Raw genomic sequence first — 10,430 nt, 5'->3', positions numbered from 1 at the left:
CGGCGCCACCGCCCCCGGCCCGGCACTGCCCGCCCTCCGCCCCGCCCACCGCGGGGGTGGGAAGGGCGTCTCGCCGCCTGGGACGCGGCCGGCTGTCGGCCCCGCCGGGGTACCTGTGGAGCGGGAGCCGTGGCGTGGACCCTGCAGAAGCGCTGCCCGGCCACAGCAGAGGGACCGCGACCCCCTCCCCGTGGCCACCCCGCCATTTGCAGGCCCCGCCGAGCGGCCGCCCCGGGCTAGGAAAGGCCCGGTGCAGCCGAGACCTCAGCCGTCAGTGCGAAACCGAAGTGATGAAGAGGACGTGGAGTGAGCCAGAGCTGTGCCCTGGGAGGGGGCTGTGTGGATGTGGGCAGTGCCTCACCCAGCCAGAGATGCCAGGGTGGATGCCTGGAGGATGAACCAGTTTTTGGTTTCATTTGGGTTGGCTTCCGATGGGGGGGTGGGGTTTGTGACATGGCACGCTACGAAGTGAAAACATCCAGTGAAGTCAAAATTAATACATCTCAGTGTGACTGAAGCAAAAGAGCCAAAAGTGGTGTTTGTTTTCATCTTCATGTGGAACTTGCAGTTAATGAGTCAGCTCTTGTTTTGCCATTACTTTAGCAACATGCCAGTCTGACAGATTCCTGCCTGGAGATCACTTATGATCTTCAGTGCATTTAATTAACATCGTGTTACCTGAATGGTACAAACATTACTCAGCGCAAGCTTTAAGAGGATGAAAAAGTGAAGTTTCTCTGCCTTGTATTTACTTTGTGGAATGCTGTTACCAACGCTGTCCTCTGAGTTATCCACTTTACTGCCAGGAGCAAAGGCACACACTCAGCTTTGGTGCCTTTATGTTCTTATCTCCCATGCAAGGGAAAAAAAATAATTAAAAAAAAAAAGCTTTGAACAAATTATTCCAAGGAGAACAAATGTCACCTTAAGTGGTTCTTGCTGGGTATCCTCACAGAACTCGCTTCTTGTCACCCTCTTGGGTTTCCTATTCCCAGCAGAGCGGCCAGGAGCACAGCTGGAGACAAAGCCAGTGCAGCCTTCCCGATATGCCCCCCTGAAAGCACCACAGGGCAGAGCTGCAAACCTTCCCACTCTCCCCCTCCTCAGCCCACAGCTTTGCCAGTGAGCCGCCAGCCTCACCTGGGATGGTCATTACGGTGGTACAACATAACCGTAATGTAGCCCTTTTACATCATAAAAATGAAAGGCAAATTCAGAAGCAAGAGCCAGAAAAGAAGTTTTTCAGTCCCATTTGTTATTAGGTTAGGCACCCAAAGTTAGTCCAAGCTTTGTACTGAGACAACAGGAAGAACAGAGGAATTTGTTCTAATAAATTTGTAATTTAAACGTATCAGGAATGCAATGAATGATAGCGGTGCAGAGAGCGCAGAGGTGAAATGGAGCAGGAAAAGGGCTGTCATGGTCCAACAGCTGCTTAGTTTGAGAACTCTGGGGATATAACACTAAAATAGTACAGAAAATTAACCTTTAGGTTCATCAGATTTGAAAAGGTTTTTACAAAATTCTCCATAATATTATAAAGAAATCAAAGTTACCTAGAGGTAATCACTCTCATTGATTTAAGAGCAGTCAAAAAGCAAAGATCAAGAAAAGAAATAAACAGGCAATTTTTAGCAAGGCAAACTGGGTTTGCTCAGAGGACCGTCATTTATTAATAATCCCAAAAGCAGACTGAGGAGCAAAATTTGCAGATTGCAAGACATTATTTAAGTTACTCAAGACTAACTCAAATATGTCACCTACATGTTGTATTTAGGTCTGTATGACTTCAGGACTGTAGCTTTAGCTATCTGTAACTGCAAGTGTTATCACAGTCCATGGCATCTTTCATTTGTAAACTTGGATAAATGCAGGATAATGGAATTAGGTACTGTATGGCAGTCTGCCGTTCTCAGTGTTTTCCTAATGTATGGCAATGTCCTTATTTTTTTCTTTATATGCTTTTCGCTTTTTCTTTTTTTAGGAAAACACTGAGAACAGTTAAATTTCTTTACAGGTGACTAAAAAAAGAGCACACACATAGAAAAATCTTTAGATATGTGGGAGAGAGAAGAAACACATGTCGGGTCCTTTGCCTCCTGCCAGCCCTATTCCAAACTGAGGTCTGAAACAGTTTGTCATCTTGAGTTGTGGTTTAGTCCCACCTTCAGCTCCTACATTTCTCTCCAAAATCCTGTTTTACCCATCACCAACAAAAAGTCCATAGCAAGCCAGAGCCTGCCAAGCAAGAAGCCATTTGCTCACACTAAACCAATGTCTTAGTCCAATCAGAAAAGTCAAACGGTAAATCAAGAATGGCTAAAGCACAGACCCTGCTGAAAATAACAGCTGAAAGCAGACGGGTGAAAGCAGCACCCAGCCTCTGGTGACTGCAGCCTGTCGACTGAACATGAGCCAGGCAGGGGAGCAACCCTGGCTCCCCAAAAGCCAATTTGGTCAAGAATTTTTCATACCTGTAGGCCCACGCTTCCCAGAACTGCTCTCATCTGATTTTAGGGCTGTTTTGTTTTGTTTCTGGCTCTGTGAACTGTTCAATCACCCCTTTACATCGTTTGCCAATTTCTGGACCAAAATAAAACCTCTGTGCTTTGCATTTCTTCCTCTCTCCATTCCCGCATCTGTTTCTACTCAGATGAGCCTCTTTCCCTTCTTGAAGCAACACGGCAGCTGCTTTTGGATTTCCCTCATCAGAGCATCTTTATATAAAAATTTCTTAGCCATGAAAAATTATTTATATTTCAGGACAACCCCTTGAAGTGGATTTTAAAGCTAGAGGGAAATCTCCTTTACACAGAGATTTACACAAGTGCTAAAAAGGTTACAGAATCCTGTAGCCAAAATATCTGTGAAGGTTGGAAGGCACTAAACCAGAGGCAGAAGCAGGGCCCAAATTAAATCTAACAGTACAGGCCATCAGATAGAGCCTAACATCTCTGGCTTCCCTACTGATTGCAAGAAATCCAACTTCTGACACTCTTGGAATATACTCTGCCTTTATGACCAATGAGTACATGCAATTCCTTTATGTTCTGTAAGGACTGAAGCACATGCCTTGGAACAAGCTTGGTTTTCTCAAAGCCCACCCAATAAACACAAACGCTAGGGACGATGCTGACAATGATAATCCAGCTTTCTGATTTCTAGTGGACAGCAACAGACCTCAATGACAAGCAAGGACATCATGAATGGGTGGTGGAAATTGGCTTGGAAGGTGTGCAGAAGGCACATTAGAAAATTATTGTGCAAAGAATAATTCCTTTATACCTTTTCTCTCCCAGAGAGAAGATCAGAAATCCAAGGAGTAGGTGGACAAAAGGTGAAGGTTGGCAGGGAAAGGTGGGTACTTGGGGATCTACTGGATCTTCCAGCCCTGCAGTTCCTGCAGAGACTTCAGCGGATGCTTAGGCTCCCTTTAAATGGGAAGTATCTAAGCTCACAAGATCACAGGTTGTCCCTTGCTCTCAAACTCACAGCATTGTGATTTGTGCCTCTAAATCTCATCATTGCACTTAGAAGACCTAGCTAGCACAGCTCTTACGTGGCTCTATCACATTTTGACTGATAGGATTAAGGCCTAGAAGAGCTATCAGCAGATCTCCCAGTCTATCCCACACAACCTTTCACAACAGACATTGCAGGAAGATTACAAGATCTTTGTTGGTGGAGAGAGAATGTTTTATATTGGATTCAACACCCAAACTGCTTTAATGGAGGTCTTCAGAAGTCAGATAGTTGTAGCATTAGACCAAACGGCAAGACTCGAATAGCTGGCAGAACCACTCACTTCTTCTGGGTCACACCTGGATGCAATGCACAGCTGGACACACACCGTGCGGAGCGGACTGGCAAGGGCTGCCGCCGCGTTGGACAAAGGCAGCGTTGTTCCCCTATAGAGCAGGGAAGGCTGCGAGCCCTCTGCTGGCACCTATAGCTTTCTACATCCCCAGAGCCACCAGACAGCAGGACCCAGCGTACAGCTTATAAATGCAGTGGATTAGTTTATTACTGTAGATTAGATACACAATTATTTTGATACCTTAAACCCTTATGAATCTTTCCTATTACATTTCCTGTGTAAAGATCTGAGGACACATACAGTGATGGACAATTTATAACAGTGCACCATGCAGCCTCTGCAGCATTCAAAATTTTGTGAAAATTACCTTCCTCTACACAAAACATGATGGCTTAGTTGCACAATCTAAAATCTCATCTAGAGAAGACTGCAGACCTCAGAACCACCATAGCTGTGCAGGGGATGACTTTGAGCACCAAGCCTATCCCCTTCAAAGTTTAAGGCCTTTCAAAAGCATAACTCAAGGAAAGGAAATAATGTTTTGCTCCCCTTCAGCACATCTCATCTGTAGCTCTCGGAGCACTTCAATGGGGATGCATCACCTACATCTATTTTATGGGGAAACGGGGGCACAAAGAGTTAAGGTGCTTTGCCTGTGGCCCTGCCAGGGGCAGGGCTGTTGTTCCCGGCTGCCAGTCTGACACCTTCCAACCTTGGCTCCAAGGGCTTGCCCAACAGCAGCCTGAACTACCACCTCCTTACAGATCTAAGCTCCCTGTTCAAAGCCTAGCTTTAACATAGCAATGGCTTTAATTTAACCCTGTCCAGTTCAGATGTGATGTTCATATGGATGAATCGTATAGGTCTGAACCGCAGAGAGTACACAGGAGGGCATGGCTGAAGTGCTAATATTCACAGCTGCCTTCTTGCAGCAAGAAAAGGGTGTAAAAAGGAGTGCACAGCATGGTAGAGCACTTGCACCCGTGGTACCTCAGACGTGCCGGTTATTGCACAAGTCTCGAGACACAGGGCGGTAACGCTACCTTTGCATGGCATTCTGCAAACAGAACGTGCTCTGCCCCATGCTCTGATCTGGCCGGATGAGAACCAGCTCTAATCCAAAAGCTGTGTAACTGTGGTTAGCCTGCTGCACTGCTTGAGTACCTAAGCCCAGCTCTCAATCTTTGCTTGTGAAAAGCTGTGGAGATGAGGAGAGCCATGCATAGGCTCTGTTTGCTCTGTCATTGGAGCAAAACCACCTTGCTCCTCTGCTTTGCACCAAGCACACAGATGGGACACGAAGATCTCTTTGTTCAGCTCAGAATAAAAGAAGTGAAAAAAGAGCCAGCTAGACTCAAAACTCAGCCACAGTCTAGATTTATATCCCCAGTCCAGATCAGGGTCACAGATTAACCCCAAATACCAAAAGCTCACAGTATATAAGCCTTTCTTACTCAGCATCCTCCAGCCTCCAACTCAGTGAGTCATACCAGTTCATGCCAATGACACAAAAAAGGTTTTCATCTCCTAATGCTTGCAGCTGGCATTAATTAATAATTAAAGAGTGTTGGAAATGTGCACGGCTCACTGCTGAACTCAGGCGTGTTCCTCTTCTTCCTCCCGCTCACACTGCAGCAAAAAAAGACAAACCCAGGACAAGTCCTGGGGATCAGGACATCATACCATCACTGTTACGAGGGGAGAAAAGTTGACTGCATCTTAGGAAAGAGTACAGAACTGGTTCAGGAGTTGAGGGGAACATGCATGCTCTCTGTGTGAATGTCCCTGAAGCAGCAGGCCTCTCAGCAGCTGGCATCTGCAACTTCAGCTGCAAGAAAAATTATGGTCTTACATAGTAACCTCAACACACTGTTTGTAACCCTGCCCTGGCAATAAATGGATATACATTCCCTCCTGTTTAGTTGGGCAGATTTTTGATTAACCTAAAAAACTTCATTTATACAGATGTTGCTGCCTCACTGCTCAAATCCTCTCCAGATAATTAATCAATAAGGTGGCAACAACACTGCAGAAGAACCCTGACAAAGTGAGCACAGGGCAGTTTGCTAGAAGAAAGTCTCACCATTACATGCCATGCTTTGCTTTTTCTCTTCTTGCCAGCGTTGGTTCATGAAAGTACTTTGTCTTTTAGCAGTGATTCTGATCTTCTTTGATCTCTATGTGCTCAAATATTAGCATCCAGACAGCATTCTTGTATGACAAGCGCTGCTTTGGACACTAAGATCATTGTAAGAGGCAGAGAGAGGGTCTCTTTTGCAGGCTGCTGCTTTGGCTCAGTATGCAGGAGATTATCCTCTTGCTGATGCTGGCTGGCAGCACTAACAGAAGTGACTTCTGAGATGGGATTTGCAAAACAAGTGCATAAATACTTTGGAGCCAAAGCAAAGTAGGCAACAGAGCTGCTTAGTCTGTTCTTTGCCAAACTGAAAATGTGCCTCTACTTCTCTTCTGATTTCATGCATACTGTGCTTGGGTATTACCCCTTGTTCTGTCCCTCAAGAGACAAAATTCACACGTGAATCAATTTAGAGGGCATCATAGTGATGTCAGCTGGGATCATAACAGCCCCATACAGTAGGATGAACGCACCTTCCCTCGGACTGGCTGGCTCTCTGTCTCCCCACCTCGGCACCTGGCACATTGGCACCCTGCAGCTCAGCTGAGGAGGATGAAGCAGGAAGGGAATACCAGGCATAAAAGATTGCCCTGGGCTTCCCATCTGGGGAGATACGTTAAGCTTAAGTCAGCACCGAATGTCATATCTTTATTTATCTTACCGTAGAAGCAGCCCTGAAATGCTGATACTGACTGTTTGTAAAGTGCTGAGCCTGTGCTTTTAGGGGGATGGAAAGGGAGAAAATTTCTGCGCCCTCCATGTTTTGTGACTTGCTGTCCTTCTGCACAGAGTTGCCAGGATGCCTTGATCCATAGGATGTATTGAGATTCAGTGAAGGCCATGAAGGAAAATGTAACTTTCATGTTCCCCAGTTCCCATCTCCACCCTCTGATTGTATCAACAGTTGTTTGCCACACACCTCTGTTTTGCTGCAGAGAAGACACCAGCCAGCAAGTAAATGTGGAGGCAACAGTCACTAAGGCTTGAAAAGCACCCACAGCAGGTGCCTCCCGCTGCCACGTTCCACCTGCCCTCACTGCTCTCCCAGCCCCAAACCACTGGGATGTCACCTGGCTTTGCCCAGTATGCAAACAGCCCCTGGGATAAGGCTGCTGGGCAGAAATCCAGCCCAAGTGCTTCTACAAAAGCTTTTCTGGGTATCAAAACACTGAAATCCAATGTTTCTCATCTCCGGCCTTGGTGAAGGTGATTATAGTTCCTCAGGGTTGCAGCAAGGTCTGTGTTTATTTAAGCAAGTAGCTGTTACCCCTCCACCTGTGATGCTTCCCAGTGCTCAGTCCCCACATCCAGCCCAGCAGCACTGCCTGCACACAGCTCGGCAAGCCCCACAGGAGCTGGGAAAGGTGGTGAACACCAAGCCAAGCTCCCCCCACTCTCATACAGCAATGGAAACACGCTGAGACCACAAAGCAGAACTGGCCCCTGGCCCAAGCTACAAGATCCTTGGCCAAGGGACACCACAGCCCCACATTTCCACTTGGACCTGGACATCCCCCTTCAGGCAGCCTTACCCAACCGTTGCCGTCACACACATGAACCCTGAGCCTCCCAGCTCTTTCCCTAGTCTCTGACAATAGCCAGGCTAACCTTCAAGTCGGCTCTGCCATAGGGGAGCGCAAAGAGGATGTTGCTGAGAAGTGCGGCTGCAGGCTGGGAGAGCTCAGCCTTTGCCCAGCAGAGGCCAGCACAAACGCAGTATTGCGCAGCACAAACGCAGCCTGTGCTTGCAAGGAAGAGTTGTCTCTCTGCCTGGCCTTCCCCGGCTCGAAAAGTGACTCGCAGTCTCCTCTGAGCCCTCGTCTCTACTGCCTTGAGAGAGCTTTTCAGTGAGTGACTATGTAGTGCGACACTGACATCCTACTTGGGGACAAGCTGCCACAGGCCCAGCCGTCACCCAAATTCTCCTCTTGTGTGCCCAGAAGCATCCCCTTCCCTTGGAACAGCAAGCACCACGGTGCTCCTGGAGGCTGGGCACAGCCAGATAATACTCACACAACACTTTAGAAATGCCAGAGGCCGTGGAAATATGGAAATGAAGTTCAAAAGGAATTGCACTGAGGGTAGGAGCAAACAGTTGAAAGCAATAGAGATGGTTGCCCTGGCCATCACCCTGCCCTTTGCTCCTCATTTGAGCTCATTAACAGTTCATTTGCTGACAACAGTGAGGGTGACACCAGAGGACAGGCACTTGGCTACTTAGGATTCAAAACTAATTGCTTGAAGAGTCTTGAGTGGAGGCCAGGAGCCTGGGAAAGAGAAGCAAGAGACAGCACCGGTACAGAAGTTGAAGGCATCTCCTCGCATGGCCTGAAGAAGCAGCTTGTGCAGCTCTGCAAATAGCCTCAGAAAAAGACCTTTTTCTCAGCAACTGGTTGAAAGGGTTGATGGCTCTGAAAGGCTATGTTTTCCCTCGTTGCTTGGGTGATAAGGACGGTCTCCCAGGGGAACCATTCTTCATAACAGAGACTGAATCTGAGAAACCTAACGATCATCAGAAGCAACCAAGAGATCAAAAACCACTTGAACCATGCAGATCATCTGCGATCAGGTTTTTGAGGGCAAGACCAGGGCAAAGACAAGTCAAATTGGAAGATGAGTCCCTTAGCACTAACATAGACCCAGTGTGTGGCCAAAACGGCTGAGCACAACGCTGCTTAGAGACCTTCCAGCTCACAGCCAGCCATGCACCTCAACTATGATGCCAAGACTATTGTTTAGGTTCTGGAGAGGATGTTGTTGCAAACCCGTCTCCCAGTCTCACCACTTACCACTTATTTTCGTTCTGAGTTGCAGTAATAGGTCTGAGACGTTACCAGTGAGTAGTCTAGCAATTCTGTGGCATTACGCAGAACCCCACCCAGCCTGCAGGATCTCAGACTTCGACAGCTCTGCAACAAAAATACTGGCTTTGTGTCTGTGTGGGCATAGGTAATACATATACACCAGGGCAGGACCTTCTCCATCTGCAGCTAAAATCAAGCCTAGCATTTTATAGCCATGAGAAAACACAAAGGTCACAGCAAAGATGGAGATTTCCTATTATTGTAGGCAACACTGTGTTTTAAGTCAGTGCAAGCTTTCCTGGGGCTCTGCTGCATCCTCCGGTGACGAGCATGAGCCTGCAGTGCCCTGCACAGCAAACCCCAAGCGAGGCAGCAGTAGTTTTTTTCCTCTGATCCTGTGTAACCCAGGAAGCATGGGAGCATGTTCCATCAGGAACAGCAAGTGAAGAAAATCCAGGCGCAAACCCACCAGAAGCTGAAGGAGCAGAAGCGGAGTTTGTAAAACCAAGTTCCTCTAGAGCTGCAGCCAGTTGTCTGTGCCAGGCTTAAAGGGCCAAATCCCAGAGAAAAGCACTTTGGGAAGGGCCTTTGTAGCCTGGGTGGCTCAAAGCATGGCCTGTGGAGGGAATCAGCAGCTCCGGTTCTTGTACCAATGGATGGAGTGAAGCCTACTGGTGTGAGGTCTGGCAGAGGGGGTTTGTGTAAGACACATTGAAACTGCTCCTGCTGCTTTTTTGTGAATGTGGTTAGAATCTTTTTGCTGCCTGTAGATGTATCCTGCGTGTCCTGTATGCAGAAACCCAGCTGCCCGGCTGGAATAACCACCAACCTCCCCTATGGGTGAGCATCCCCCTCGGGGCAGGGGGCAGAGCTGCACAGACCAGGGCCAGTGCAATCACCCATTGCCTCAGCACTGATTCTGTAGGGTGGTGACACCCAGGCCAACATGCTGACACCAGGCATCCCTGCCCACGGTGCTTCCCGTGCTGGCACAGGAGCTGGAGACAGGAGGTTCACAAGCCTCTTAACAGGCCATGGCAGGAGAAATCATGGTGCTACGTGTGCCTCTCCTGAGGACAGCTTGCCGAGGCACGGTGGCGTTTGGTTATCATCCTGCTGGTGCGAACCAGAGAGAGAAAATTGGCACAGCTCAGCACATTACAGACTTTTCCCAACCGCTCTTGAGGGCTATGATGATGGGCCAAAACCCATCTGGGAATATGCCGCTTCTTTGTGCCTGAAAGAAGGGTATCTACAGATTGGGTCCATTTAGCTCAGTCAAAAGCCTGTGTCAGCAGCATGGCTTGTGGTACCCTATGCTGAAAAAATGGCAGCTGACACTCCTTGGAGACGGCGGCAGTCCTGAGCCAGCATTAGCGACAGGACCTGCACTGGCAGGTGGGCTTCAGCCTTGTGTACAGAGTGGGGCTGATAGACGAACTGCTGGCTGGTGGGGTGTTAGGTGCAGAGACTGTCTGTATGGACCAGCTTGTGTTTCCACTAGATCAGACCCAGCAGAATTAATCTACTCTTCACTGACCTTTCAGGTTTCATCTGCTTCAGTGCATGAGGTCGTGCAGCAGCCTTTTGTGGAGCTGTGACTGGTGGGGAAGGGGAAACAGTGTAGGCTGCAGCCACGTGCCTTATAGCAGGGAACCTCGAAGCAAGGGTC

Source organism: Grus americana, chromosome 5 (assembly GCF_028858705.1).
Source record: "Grus americana isolate bGruAme1 chromosome 5, bGruAme1.mat, whole genome shotgun sequence".
In the NCBI taxonomy this organism is placed as follows: domain Eukaryota; kingdom Metazoa; phylum Chordata; class Aves; order Gruiformes; family Gruidae; genus Grus; species Grus americana.
This window is presented reverse-complemented; position numbering follows the sequence as displayed.